This window comes from Rattus norvegicus, chromosome 6 (genome assembly GCF_036323735.1).
Source record: "Rattus norvegicus strain BN/NHsdMcwi chromosome 6, GRCr8, whole genome shotgun sequence".
NCBI lineage: Eukaryota > Metazoa > Chordata > Mammalia > Rodentia > Muridae > Rattus > Rattus norvegicus.
Window position 1 is genome coordinate 13,517,477 of NC_086024.1, and position 13,629 is coordinate 13,531,105.

The window sequence follows — 13,629 nt, forward strand, 5'->3', positions numbered from 1 at the left end:
TCACTGCATTGGCTAGTCCAGACAGACAACTTGCCCCAAGGATTCTGTCTCCGTTCCCCAAGCCCTTGGAGCACAGGCAGACTGCCATGCCCACAGACATTTCTGTGTCTGCTACGGATCTGAACGGTGGTCTCCATGCTTGGGCTTGGCTAGTTCTCTGGTCAGCCCCTCCTTTCCTTGTATTCATGATGTTTATTTTGCTTGGGGTTTGTTGAAACTTTGGTTTGGTAGACCTACAGTTTGTATCGTTTTGGGAATGTTTTTCAAACAGTATTTTTGTTCTCTTTTTTTTCTCCAAATAAATTTGCTTTGTTTGTTTTCTTTGCTGACATTCCTTTTCTCCCATGGCCTTAAAAGTCTTTTAAAGCTTATGCCCTATTTTTTGTTTTGTTTTGTTTTTCTACCTAACATAGACTGGAGTCATCAGGGAAGAACAACTCCAGCTGAGAGGTCTCTCTCAGACTGCCTGTAGGTAAGTCTCCAAAGCATTTTCTTGATTCATGATTAATATGTGAGGGCTCAGTATGTTGTTGTTGGTGCTACCCATGGGATGTATAAGAAAACCTGGGCAAACCATGAGAGCAAGCATTAAGCAGGGTCCTCCATGGCCTCTGCTTTAGTTCCTGTATCTAGGTTCCTGCCTTGAGTTCCTGCCTGGCTTAGCTAGGGTTTCACTACTGTGAACAGACACCATGACCAAGGCAACTCTTACAAGAACAACACTTAATTGGGACTAGCTTACGGGTTCAGAGGCAGTCCATTATCATCAAGGTGGGAGCATGGTAGCACCCAGGCAGGCATGGTGCAGGAGGAGTTGAGAATTCTACATCTTCATCTGAAGGCCATTAGGAGAAGACTGTCTTGCAGGCAGCTAAGACAAGGGTCTCAAAGCCCACGCCACAGTGACACACTACTCCAACAAGGCCACACCCATCTCAACAAGGCCATACCTCTTGATAGTGCCACTCCCTGGGCCAAGCATATACAAACCACCACACTGCCCTAGCTGTGAGTAAGCAGTAAGATGAAATGTACCTCTTTCTTCCCAAATTGCTTTTGTTCGTGGTGTTTTAATCGCAGCAATATAAACCTAACAAGACAGCCTAAAGCAGATGACTGTTTTGTCTATGTGTATTTACAGTGCAATGTCTTGATCTAATCTATGCATGCATTGTAGAAAAATTAGTCATGCTAGTTAGTATGTCTATTACCCACACATTGTCTTATGTATGTACAGTGAGATTATTAAGAATCAGTTGTAACAGACAGAACTGAGATACACAACACATGATCAACGGCTGTGGTCACCAGGTTGTACTAAATCTGATTCTTCAGTCTATCTAACAGCAAGCAACCATGTGCCCTCTAATCCCACTTCCCTGGACCCCTCCTTCATGGCTCATTTCTGATACTTCCTGATGCTGCGACATCCTTTCTGTTTGTAAAGCTGTTTTACTTCAGATCGAAACTTTCCCTCTTGGAGGGAAGTGGGAGGGTGACCAGGGTCACAAAGCTCACAAGAGACTCACAAAACCTTTCCTTGAGGCTGTGAGCAGTAAACGGGGATGAGCAAAGAAGTTTCGCACAGTACAGCTGCCTGCAAGCTGAGCCAGGATCCACAGTGATGAACCACGCATGAGTCATCATCCTGGTCCGAGTAACCCCTCACCCACTCTCCTGCAAATAATCCCTCTCTGGTCGTTCACCAAGCTCCATGGGGATACAACTGTTTGTTTAGTCTGTCAATGTGCTGTCTGGGATAAATGGAAGCCATCTTCCCACGAGAAGCCCCACCACATCTGTTTGTCCCATCTAATGTTTCTTTCTGGACATTGATGTTTTTATATTTAGAGTTTGACTCCAGTCTTTTGTACAATTTACTATCTCTACCTAACATACTTGGCCATTCTTTTACTTTCTTGGGTTCACATGGTATGTTAATTATTTAATAGTTTTGCCTTGCCGACCTTATCATTTGTGGCATTTTTATGGGTGTTTCTATTTAGTTTATTTCTAATTTTGTAGTTTCCTCTTTCTTTGCAGGTAATTTTTTAAAAATCTTTTTAGATGCTGCATACTTCTGTTTTTCAAGACAGGGTTTCTCTGTGTAGCCCTGACTCTTCCTGGAACTCTCTTTGCAGACCAGAGTGGCCTCGAGCTCACTGACATCTTCTCCCTCTCAAGCACTGGCACTGAGGGTGTGCGTCAACCCATCAGGCTACTAGTCTTTTCCTACGCTTATCCTCACTACAGGAAGTGTCCAACTTCCCAGCCTTGTCCCCTTTTGAAACTCTCTTGTGCCACCAGCAAATTTAGCCCTTTGGATGTCTCGACTAAAATAGGATTCAGTTTTTATGCAAATCAGATCTTCCTGGCTGAACTTCTTACAGGTGGACCAGGCAGGCTTGGGACAGAGCTTCTCCCAGCTCAGACCTCAACCACATTCAAGGAGAAGCCAGGGTAGGATTACTACCAACAAGGTCCTCAACACTGGGTTCTGAGCAGGAATCAGTTGATGAGCCAGAAAGAGGGCAGGATGGCCACAAAGGAAAAAAATAAAGCTATGTAAATTATTTAGTTGAGGGCCAGGCATGGTGGGATGCCCTTAATCTCATCACTGGAAGTCTCTGTGAATTCAAGGCCAGCATAGTCTACAAACTGAATTCCAGATCATTCAGACCCATACAGTAAGATCCTGTTTTAAAAAATGCCAAAAGCTGTCCTGAATTTAGATCACCAACTTCTTAGGAGATGAATCCAGTCAATGTTTGGTAGAACACCAGGAAAACCCTACTACACCACAGTGGAATGAGGTATTAATCTAATTATTTCATTTTATGAAATGTCAAAGTAACTTTGGTCTCAGAAAGCCAATCCGAGTTTGTGGCTTTTGTTTGAAAATTCATAATTTTATTGCAGTACATGACTTAGAACAGCCTTTGGACAGTAGCCACAAGTCTTTCTCACACAAGAATAAGTATTCTAGCTCAAGTTTAAAAGGAAAAACCAATATTTGGCTAGAGAGTAAGGTCTGTGGATTTGTCAATTATACCATGAACTTATTTCTCTCATTTGTTTGTTTTAAGTTGGGAATCTGAGAACGCCTGGATTTGTTTCTACTGGCGTCTTAGGGATGTTCATCCTGGTGCTCGGCAGAGAAATAAATTCTAAGAAATTCACTGCTCAAATTATTTAGCCCTCTGGGGTTAGGCACAAAGCAGGTGATCCTGGGGTATTAGTTTGGGAGTACTTATACTATGAGGAGGCAAAATATGCTCACCCTGATGAGTCAAGGGGTTCATTAATGGAGCTGTCTACCAACGCCAAACCTTTGTGCTCTCAAAGCATTTTTTAGTCTTCCCAGTTAGATGCTGACACTTGGTAATCTGTAGGACTCAAGGCTATCAAACTGCAGTCCCAGCTCCCAGACACCGAAGGCAGACACCTTTCCCGCACACTTCACCATCTAAGCAGAATCTCTGCCACCAGCACATTTTAGTTTATGGCATCTGGCCCTTCTGCTTCCCACAACTGCTTCTCAGGCTGTGTTTCATCTTGAGACTGTGGCAGGTTAAATTTAGACTCCTTAACTTGTAATTGCATCATGTTCTTAGGTCCCAGGGTTAGCTCAGTCACCATCACCCTGCCATTGCCCTCCAAGTCATTCAGAACAGTATAACAAGGTTTATATAAGAATATAAGCAAGCTACCTTGCTTCAGGGTCAGTGGTTCTCAACCTTCCTAATGCTATGACCTTTTAATGCAGTTCCTCATGTTCTGATGACCCCAAATCATACAGTTATTTTTGTTCTACTTCATAACTGTAATTTGTAATGGAAATATTTTTGGAGACAGAGGATTGCCAAAGGAGTTGCAATCCATAGGTTGAAAACCTATGTGTCAGTTGACTCACTGCCAGAGGAATCAAAACCAGTAAATGAATTTGAAGCTTGTCAAGGTTGAGTGCTTTTACTGAAGAGGACTATGAGTCTTGAGTCTCTCTTCTTCAGTGTCTCCTGGGTTTCTTTCAGATGTCTGGATTTTTTTTTTCTTTGCAGGGTCTCATGTATCCTAAAATGGTTTCAGACTTGCTGTGTCACTGAAAATGACAATGAACTTTTGATTCTCCTGCCCCCATCTTCAAAGTGCAGAGATTACAGGTGTGCACTGCTGTTCCTGGCTTATATGGTGTTGGGGACTAAGCCCAGGGCTTCATGCATGCTAGGCAAGCACTCACCCACCTGTACTGCAACCCTTAAATGTGTTACAGATTTTCTTTCTTTGCTGGATTCTTAGGTTGTTATGAAACACATGGACAACAAAGAGAGAGCAAGACACAGATTTTATAAAGCAAAACAAAGATGTTGGCAACCTAGAGGGGACCTGGAGATAACATGCTGATGAAGAGACTGTGTCTCAGAGTTTTCAGGACCTAAGTGAGGAAATGGATCTCACTAGTTTGTTTATATGCAAATGAGGTAAGAAGGTAATGCCAACTAGGAAGAAATTTGCAAATAGAAATTTGTCAGATAGTTCTCAATTAGGTTCATGACTCTTCCTTCTCTTTCTGTTCCTTGATGGTACAGTGGGTGTGGGGAAAAGGAACTGAGGAAATAGGCCTTCATTGTTTAGTGGCCTGGAAATTAGGGGGAAATGAAATGACTTATAATCCAGAGTTATATTTTTCAGGAGCAGATGGAATGTTTAGTTTCTGACTGTAGAATGTTCCTGGTCCTTGACTCATGCAACAAAAAGGACCAATTTCTATGGTAGCCATCATGCTTGTCCTTATCTGTCTTTGGGGGGCAATTTTGATGCTAAAATCCTGTTCCCGAATTGGTTCTTGATCTGTCAGTAAAGAAGCTATGGGCCAATTGCTGGGCAGAAGGAATAGGCAGGACTTCCTCCAGGTCCCTAGAGGAAAAGAGAAAGACACAAGGAAGGAGAGACAGAGTTCACCAGGCTTTTGATGGAGAAAAGTTGACCAGTCAAGTGAGATCTCAAAATGGAGTTGTTACACAGGTCGATCCTATAGGCAGGTGATGAGGGAAGTTTAGAAACTAATGTTTAGGGAGGTGGGAGGTGCTGAGCTAAGAGTATTGATAAAGGCATGCTTTTCTAGGCGGGAGAAAGTAGCTCCCAGCAATTGTGCCAAGAAGGAAAGTTGAGAAGGAACATTTCTCTCTCTCTCTCTCTCTCTCTCTCTCTCTCTCTCTCTCTCTCTCTCTCTCTCTGTGTGTGTGTGTGTGTGTGTGTGTGTGTGTGTGTGTGTCTTTTATCTCTGGATTCAATGGAATCTGGGTGGGAGCTGGTAACACAGCCTATTCCTGGAACTAAGGCAGGGTAGCGAAAAGCTACTCTCAACATGTCTTATATCCAGAGTTTACCTACTTCTCACCCCTATCAAATGTAGCTTCTATCATCCAACCTCCCTCACAAGGGGCCCAAACCCACATAAAGAATGATGGAGGATTCAAACCCAGGGCACATGGTTGTTCTGTCCACCAGGAGTGTAATCAAGAGCTCTATATGTACAATAAAGGAAGCACACCCAGGAAAGGCGTTTTGAAGGCAGTAGTGTTCTCAAAGCATGGAGAAGTCACCTGTTGGTCTGACAGGTAGACTTGGAGTAGGAGTGACAATGGGACAGGAAGGCCATCATTTCTGGGCCCCTTCTTTGTGTCAGGTACGTGGCCAGGCTCCCAGCAGTGCCTGCCTCAGAGCTGGATTGCCCTGCCTGTAGTGCAGAGTAGGAACTTCAACCAGGAGCTGCTTTGTCCTCCATATCCAGGGATCCTAATAACAACCTCCCAAGATTGGGGTGCAACTCTTCACTGTGGCCCCCAGCATCCGCCTCCCAGATCCCTGGAGGAAGTTAGTTGGAGGTTAATGGCAGGAAGGTCTCTGAGGACGGTCCCTCCTCATAACCAGATCCAAGCTCCATCCACTGTGTTCCTTATAACAATGATTTTGCAAGTGCCAAATGGTGTGGCAGAGGAAAACTTATTGCTTCTGCTCAGAACTTGAAATGCCACGTGGAGAAGGGGGGGGGAACATGACATTTGTCCCCATTTAAAATGTAAAAACACCATGCTAACGGTAATTATCACAAGGGAAGGCTCTTTCCCACTGGCGAAGCAAGGCTGTTTTCACAAACTCATTTTTATACTCTGTTTCTTCTCTTGAAAATCTGCTTTGCTGAATGATATTTGGTCAAATGAATGGGATCTGAGTTGCATCTCTGGTCCTGGGTGCAGATGTGATTTTCCAAGTGACCAGGGAGACTGTAAGATTGCTATATAGCACGAGGGTTTCTGGTAAAGAACAGAGACACCACTGTTCCTTCCTTCAGAATTAATCCAAATAGGCCCATGAGAATATTTCCCTCTGCAGAGGTCCCTTTGCCTGTTGGGAGAGTGATCTCATTCTACTGTATTAAGTCTACAGGACTCTTGGTGCCTCTCATCACAAGGCCGGGGAGCCATGAAGAATCCAGAAGGACTTAGGCCCAGCAACGAGACCTGTGATGTGTTTTTTCTCAGAGGCTACCTGCAGCCTTTTGTCTACATATGTGTGGGAGATGAAGCTCAGAAGAAACTCTGGAGTATTCTCTTAGACACCCTATGTCTGGTATGGCTGTATCAGAACAACCCTATACAAATTGGCTTTTATCTTTTCAGGCTAAGGAATACAGGCTATGGGCCTCTGCAAGTCACCTTTCTATATGCCATCTGTCCCTTCCTACTGACCCATCCATCCCAGAGTTCTACAGATCTAGCTATCTACCATTCGTCTGTCTCTCTGGCATTTCAGTTAGTAGGATGTGACCAAATTGTAAATTTTGAAAGTATTCACAAATGTACACATCCACAATGTACTTTGCAACACAGAACTGAACAAGCCATGTCTGATAGCAATGGGTTCTTGGGAAGAATGCCTAGGCTTCCTAGGGTTTGCAGATGCTGTGGTAAGGGACATCATTGGACAAGTGAGTGTAGACCCAGGAGGGACACACAGGTGATCTCTCACCATCAGGAAGCAACTTTGGGGCCCTAGCTCAAGGTAGGAGCCATTTCAGATCAGAACACCTGAGAATCATAAGGTTATTACAGTAAGAAGGGTTGGGATATAAGATGATAGGATAAGAGGTGAATTATTGTGTCTCCCTTTAGACTAAGAAAACCAATCTCAAGTATTTTACGTTGGTATGGACTATTGTATATTGATAGGTTATTTTGTTCCAACCTAAGGTATATATGTTTCAATTCTTTTTAAAGGTGCTCTACGTACACAACTCATTTTAAAAGTTAATATAAAGTTAGAATCCTTGAAAGCTAATAGTGTAAACTGTTTAGGATAGTTAGAATATAAGTTGGCAGTTAGTCTCTTATAAGTAATCTTACTTGTAGTCTTGTTAGGTACTGGTTTAGCTAATTATGGAAATAAGCTTTATTTAGCCTCTTGTATATGTTTTCAAAGTTAAGGAGAAAGTCAATAGCTAGAAACAACAGCGTTTTTCCATTTAGATACACTGAGAAGGTAGGTAGTCCTCAAATACTTCAGAGAACTAAAGAATATTTAGGATATTTTAATAATAAAAGGCTTTTCTGACAGAGAGACACATTGGCTCCTGGTGGCACCCCCAATCTACTTCAAAGAAGAACTTTCACATGGAATTTAATAGCAGGCTGTCCAAACTGTGGACAAGCAGGACACCAGAAAGTCAGCTTCCTAACCTCGCAGTCTAGTAAGGTAGTCCAGTCCTTCAAAATTCCTGCCTCATAGAAAAGTCTGTCAGATATTATGGGGTTATAGGACAAAGATGTATGCCTCAGTGATACAGAGGAGCCTTGGGTGACTGACCAGGCAGCCAGCTGTCTCTAACATTTGTTATAGTTTAGGAAGCGGCTTGCTCTGCATGACCTGTGTACACGGGTAATATTTATCCTTCTCAGGTCTCTGTCGGGGTTGAAGTCTAGATAGTTATAGACTCACAGTTTTCCTTATGAAAGATCAAAGACATACAGACTCAAGTTGTAAAGGATGTAAGAAAGTGCTTCAGGGTAAAAAAGATGTTTTATGATGAGAAAGAGATTTAGACACAGAACTTTAAGACTCACCAGGATAAAAGAGATAGTGGAGTTCTTTCTCCAAGGTTGCTAAATACATGCGGCCTGGCCGTTGTAAATATAATTCTTACTTGATGGACCTCATGACTGTTCTTAGTATATATAGTTTATTAATATTAGAGAAAAAGCCATTTTTAGACTAAAAGGGGAAAGGTAGTGACAATTTTCGTTTCTTAACAAACCCAGTTATGTTATCTGACTATGTTTTTGCTTTAATCCCAGGCATGAGATGAGAGGCCGCTTCACCGCGGGTTACTACGGTTTGCCTTCACTAGCAGGGGTGGGGCAATGAGTTTTGCTAGCTGCAGAGAGTTTAATTCGGAGGACTCTGGAGAGGGTGTAATGGGGGAGCTCTGGAGGGTCTGGGGTGGCTGCTGCAGCCTCCACTGCTGCTGCCCCCGCTTCTGCTGGTCCTGGTGCTGTGTTTGCTGGAGTGCTACTTTGCTATTGCTAGATTTCTGGGTATTCTGATGATGAAGATTGGACTTGCACCTAGGAAGCCCATTCCCCAAATCAGCAGGAAGTAGTCTAATGCCCCATTTTTCCTCTAACCTTCTTTCTCTCCTACCTAGGTTGGCAGTGGGTGGGTGGGGGGTTGGAAGCAGTTAGGTTGGAGTAAGAATTGGGAGGGTGGTATATATCAGAACTCAATAAAATAGCTAAACTCATGCCAACATTCAGACCTAAGCACCAATACAAAACACTGGGTATGGTGGCGTGTTCCAGGATTCCTAGTGTTAGGAGGAATGGTGGCATGTGCCTGGAATCCTAGTGTTAGGAGGAAAAGACAGGAGAATCCCAGGGCTCCCTGGCCAGCCAGCTTCTCCAATTAGTAAGCTTCAGGGAGTGAGAATCCTTTTCCAAAAATAAACAAGATGATGAAGAAAACACTGAACCCTGACCTCTGATATCCAGAGACACATGCATGGACACATGCACACACACACACACACACACACACACACACACACACACACACACACACACAGCAGAAGAGGGGTGGCCATACTCTTAGGTGGCCATATGAATTAATTCTTTTACCAGTACTGAAGCGGTGTTCCGGCTAGTCACGTCGGCTGTGTGCTTGGTGCTGCTGGCCGCTTTAGCACCACTTTCTGCTTTCACTGTCCATAAAACGCATGCTGTTATTGCTCTTCAAGTCAGGGTCTTGCTATGTAGGTAGTTCTGGGTGTTCTAGAACTCACTATGTAGACCAGGCTGGCTTTGAACTCACAGAGATCTGCATGACTGTCTCCCAAGTGCTGGGATTAAAGGTGTTGCACCAGGAGGCCTGGGAGCTATAAAAACTTTGTGACATATTTAATCTTGTGTTCATTTCCCTGCGGGGCATTTCTGATGGACTGATTCGAGGAGTTCTTTACACATCCCAGGTGAAGCCTGTGCTAGAGGTAAAGGCTTATGTCATCACTTACTCTTCACACTCAGGGAATCGCCGGCTTCTTGAGCATGAACACAGCGTACTCGTGTTTTGGAAGCTGAATCTGTTACATTTCCACCGCTGTGCAAATGAACGCTTTATGTGTAGGGTGAGGAGCTGAGGCTGGTTTTCTAAAAGGCTCTCCAGTCAAACTTTATTGAACCTCTTTTCACATAGCCCTGCCCCATCGCTCTGGTCATGTGGTGTGCTACACAGGAGGTCAGTTTTTAGACTGTTTTATTCCCATCTGTTCTATTGACTCATTTTTTTCCTTACACAATACCATACTGTCCGAGTTACTGTAACTTTCAGTAGGTGTGTGTGCGTGTGTGTGTGTGTGTGTGTGTGTGTGTGTGTGTGTGTACAGTGAGTGCAGGTATCTAAGCATGCGCCCGTGTGTGAGGAGGTCAGATGTCGGCTCTTGCTGTCCACCTTGTTTGAGACAAAGTATCTTTCTTTGCTGTCCCATGTGCAAGCATGGGGATTGCAGACGTGTGCTGTTGCGTCTGGGCTTATAAAGATTCTGGGAATTCAAACTTGGGTCCTGAGTTTCCACATCGAGCAGTTTATCTGAGCCATCTCCTCAGCCCTAAAGTAAGTTTTACCATCCAGCAGCATAAATTCAACGTTGTTCTTCCTCAGCGCTCTCTTGGATACTCAAGATGCCCCAAAACCTTTAGATCAACTCTTATCAGAGCACACACACACACACACACACACACACACTCATACACACACACATTCACAAACACATTCACACACATTCACTCACACACACACATTCATACAACACATTCACAAACATACACATTCACACACACACACACACACAATCATACACAAATAAAATTTTACTTAATGCCCAAATTTGAGGATAACAGACATTTTAAACTATAATAACCTATGAATATGGGGTAGCTCTTTATTTCGGAATTCTGGTTTTCTTAATATTTTCGAAGCTCTTTATTTAGTTGTCTTTAATCGTTTTCTTGTTTTTGTTGATTTAGTGAATTAAAACTCATTTAAAATGGAACTTTTTAATTATTTTTTATTAGATATATTTCTTTACTTACATTTCAAATGTTATTCCCCTTCCTGATTTCCTATCCATAAGCCCCCATTCCCTCCGCTCCCCCTCCCCATACGGGTATTCCCCCTATACATCCCCCTTATTGCCCCCCCCATATTCCCCTGCACTGGGGGTCCAAAATTGACAGGACCAAGGGCTTCCCCTTCCCCTGGTGCCCCAACAGGGCTATTCTCTGCTACATATGCAGTTGGAGCCCTGGGTCAGTCCATGTAGAGTGTTTTGGTAGTGGTTTAGTCCCTGGGAGCTCTGGTTGGTTGGCATTGTTGTTCTTATGGGCTTGCAAGCTCCTTCAACTCTTTCAATCCCTCCTCTAATTCCCCCCAAGGGAGTCCTGTTCTCAGTTCAGTGGTTTGCTGCTAGCATTGACCTCTGTATTGGACATGCTCTGGATGTGTCTCTCAGGAGAGATCTATACCTAGTCCCTTTCAGCATTCATTTTCTAGCTTCATCGAACTTTTCAATTATTCGTTGATGTATATAAAATGTAGTTAATTTTGCATGACATTTTTGAATCCCTAATTTAGCCAAATTCACCAATTAACCATGGTGATTTATCTACAAGTCCCTTTGCATTTTGTATGTATACAATCACATAAGTTGTATATAATGATGTTTTTCCTGTTTATAACCCCACACACTTTTCTTATTTTATAGCACTGCCTATATCATTTAATACAATGTCTAAAACATTATCAAATGTGTATTCGATCTTTATTCTCATTCTAAAATCCTTGGAATTTTCGGAGTGGTGAGAGGCTATTGTATGCCAAGATGGTTGGGACCTGGTGGACCCAGAGAGCTTCAGGATTGGGATTGATCATCAGAATGGCTACGGAAGGATTAGACAATAAAGATCTTCAGCCCCTAAACTCTACTGAAGGGGGAGGCACTGAAGGTTGGTCACCCATTGTTGATTCACTAATGATGACAGAGTAATGACCCTTCCATAAAACTCCAGAAGGAGAGGGTCCAATGGGGCTTCCAGACAGTTGAACATATTATATTCCAAGAACATGAGGAGGTCCCTGAAGGAAGCTCCTCGTGCTTTTAGCAGCTGACTCGCTCAGAACCTCTTTGATTTCTATGGACTGTGTTAGCCAAATAGAGGTAGTGCCTGTGACTTGCCACTGGAGTCAGACATGGCGGCATTCTTGTGGGACTGAGTCCTCAACAGGTGGGATATGATGCTATCTCCAGCAGATAGTGTCAGCAACGAATTGAGTCGGTGTCTTCTGGAGAACTGTTCGGTTGGTCTGAGGGGAAAACCCTTCATGGCGGGCGTCAGGACTGTGGCATTCAGTGTGAGCACAGGGTAGAAAATAACTTTGGTTTTCTGTCTCAGTTAGAGCTGGAGTGTGGGTTAGTGCCCTTGTCTTGTTTCTCTTGGGAACACTCTCCATTTTTTTCACTGTTAAATGTGAGTTTTGACATTGAAGGAGTTCATCTCTAATTGCAACACAACGCTCTCAGTTTCGCTAAACGTTTTTCGTTTGTCTTCTTAAGTCGTTATGTCAACACTGGTCCATTGGTCTGTGTTAAGATAACTCCAGCTTGTTCACAGCACACAGTCCTTCAAGCATCACTGCATTTGATGATATCTCATTGATGGCATGTGAACCGCTATGAGTTGAGACTGACCTCTGTAAGCCATCTTTCTTGCTCTGCATGTGTAAAGCTTTGGCTCTTAAACGTTGTCCGAGGGCTGGAGAGATGGCTCAGTGGTTAAGAGCACCGGCTGCTCTTCCAGAGGTCTTGAGTTCAAATCCCAGCAACCACATGGTGGCTCACAACCATCTGTCTTGGGATCTGATGCCCTCTTCTGGTGTGTCTGAAGACAGCTACAATGTATTCTATACCTAAAATAAATAAATAATTTCTTAAAAAAAAAAAAACGTTGTCCGAGAATGTCTCCCTTTTTATTCGCTTAGCGTGTTTGAGGTAGAGTGATATTTCTCAAACATTTGGAAGAATTTAATGCTAAAGATATCTGGGACTGAAGTTTTCCTAGTGGTAAACTTTTATTTAAATTAAATTTGCTGGGACTGTAGAGATGGCTCAGTGGCTAAGGGCTGGTAGTGCTCTTGCAGAGGGCCAGAAGTCAGTTCCCAGCACCACATCAGGTAACTCAACCACTTGGAAAGTCTAGTTTCAGGAGACCTGACGCTCTCTGTGGCCTCAGTGGAAACTGCATACATGTGGTATATATAAACTCTACACACACACACACACACACACACACACACACACACACACGGGGGGGGGGAGAGAGAGGGAGAGAGAGAAATAACAACTCACATACTTCTAACTATTGGCTGTTTTCAGAGTCTATTTTACTTAATGTAGCAACACAACATTGATTATATTAACTTTAATTTTAATACCTGTTATATATATGTATATATATGTATATATATATATATATATAATCTTGCTAGCTGCTTACTAATCTTATTGTTATCTTTAAAGGACTAACTATGGCTTTGATGATTTTCTTGTTTCTTTTTTTTCTGTTATGTTTAAAAGCTGGTTGCATTTTAGCTTCTGTTTTCCTTTTGAGGCAGGACCTTGCTAAATAGCTCAGACTGGCCTAGTATTTCATGGTGAGCCTCCAGCCTCCGCCTCCCAAATGCTGCCAACACAGATAATGTGGCACCTTGCTAGGCTCAACCTTCCAAAGTCTCGTTACCAATGTGTACACCACTGGTTCTCAGGGTGCCCTTGTCTCTAGGAGTCACATCTAAGGCTCTGTGTTCTCTTTAAGTAGAGCTGCAACTGGGTGCCCTCAGCTTTGAGTTGTTCCCACTGATGCTGCAGATAACTCCTATTTTTTGTTTGTTTGTTTTGCTTTGCTTTTCTTGAAACACTCTTACTCCATAGCCCACACTGGCCTGGTACTCCTGGCAATCTTCCCTCCTCCTCCTTTTCCTCCTCCTCCTCCCCCCTTCCTCTTCCTCCTCCTTTTCCTCCTCCTC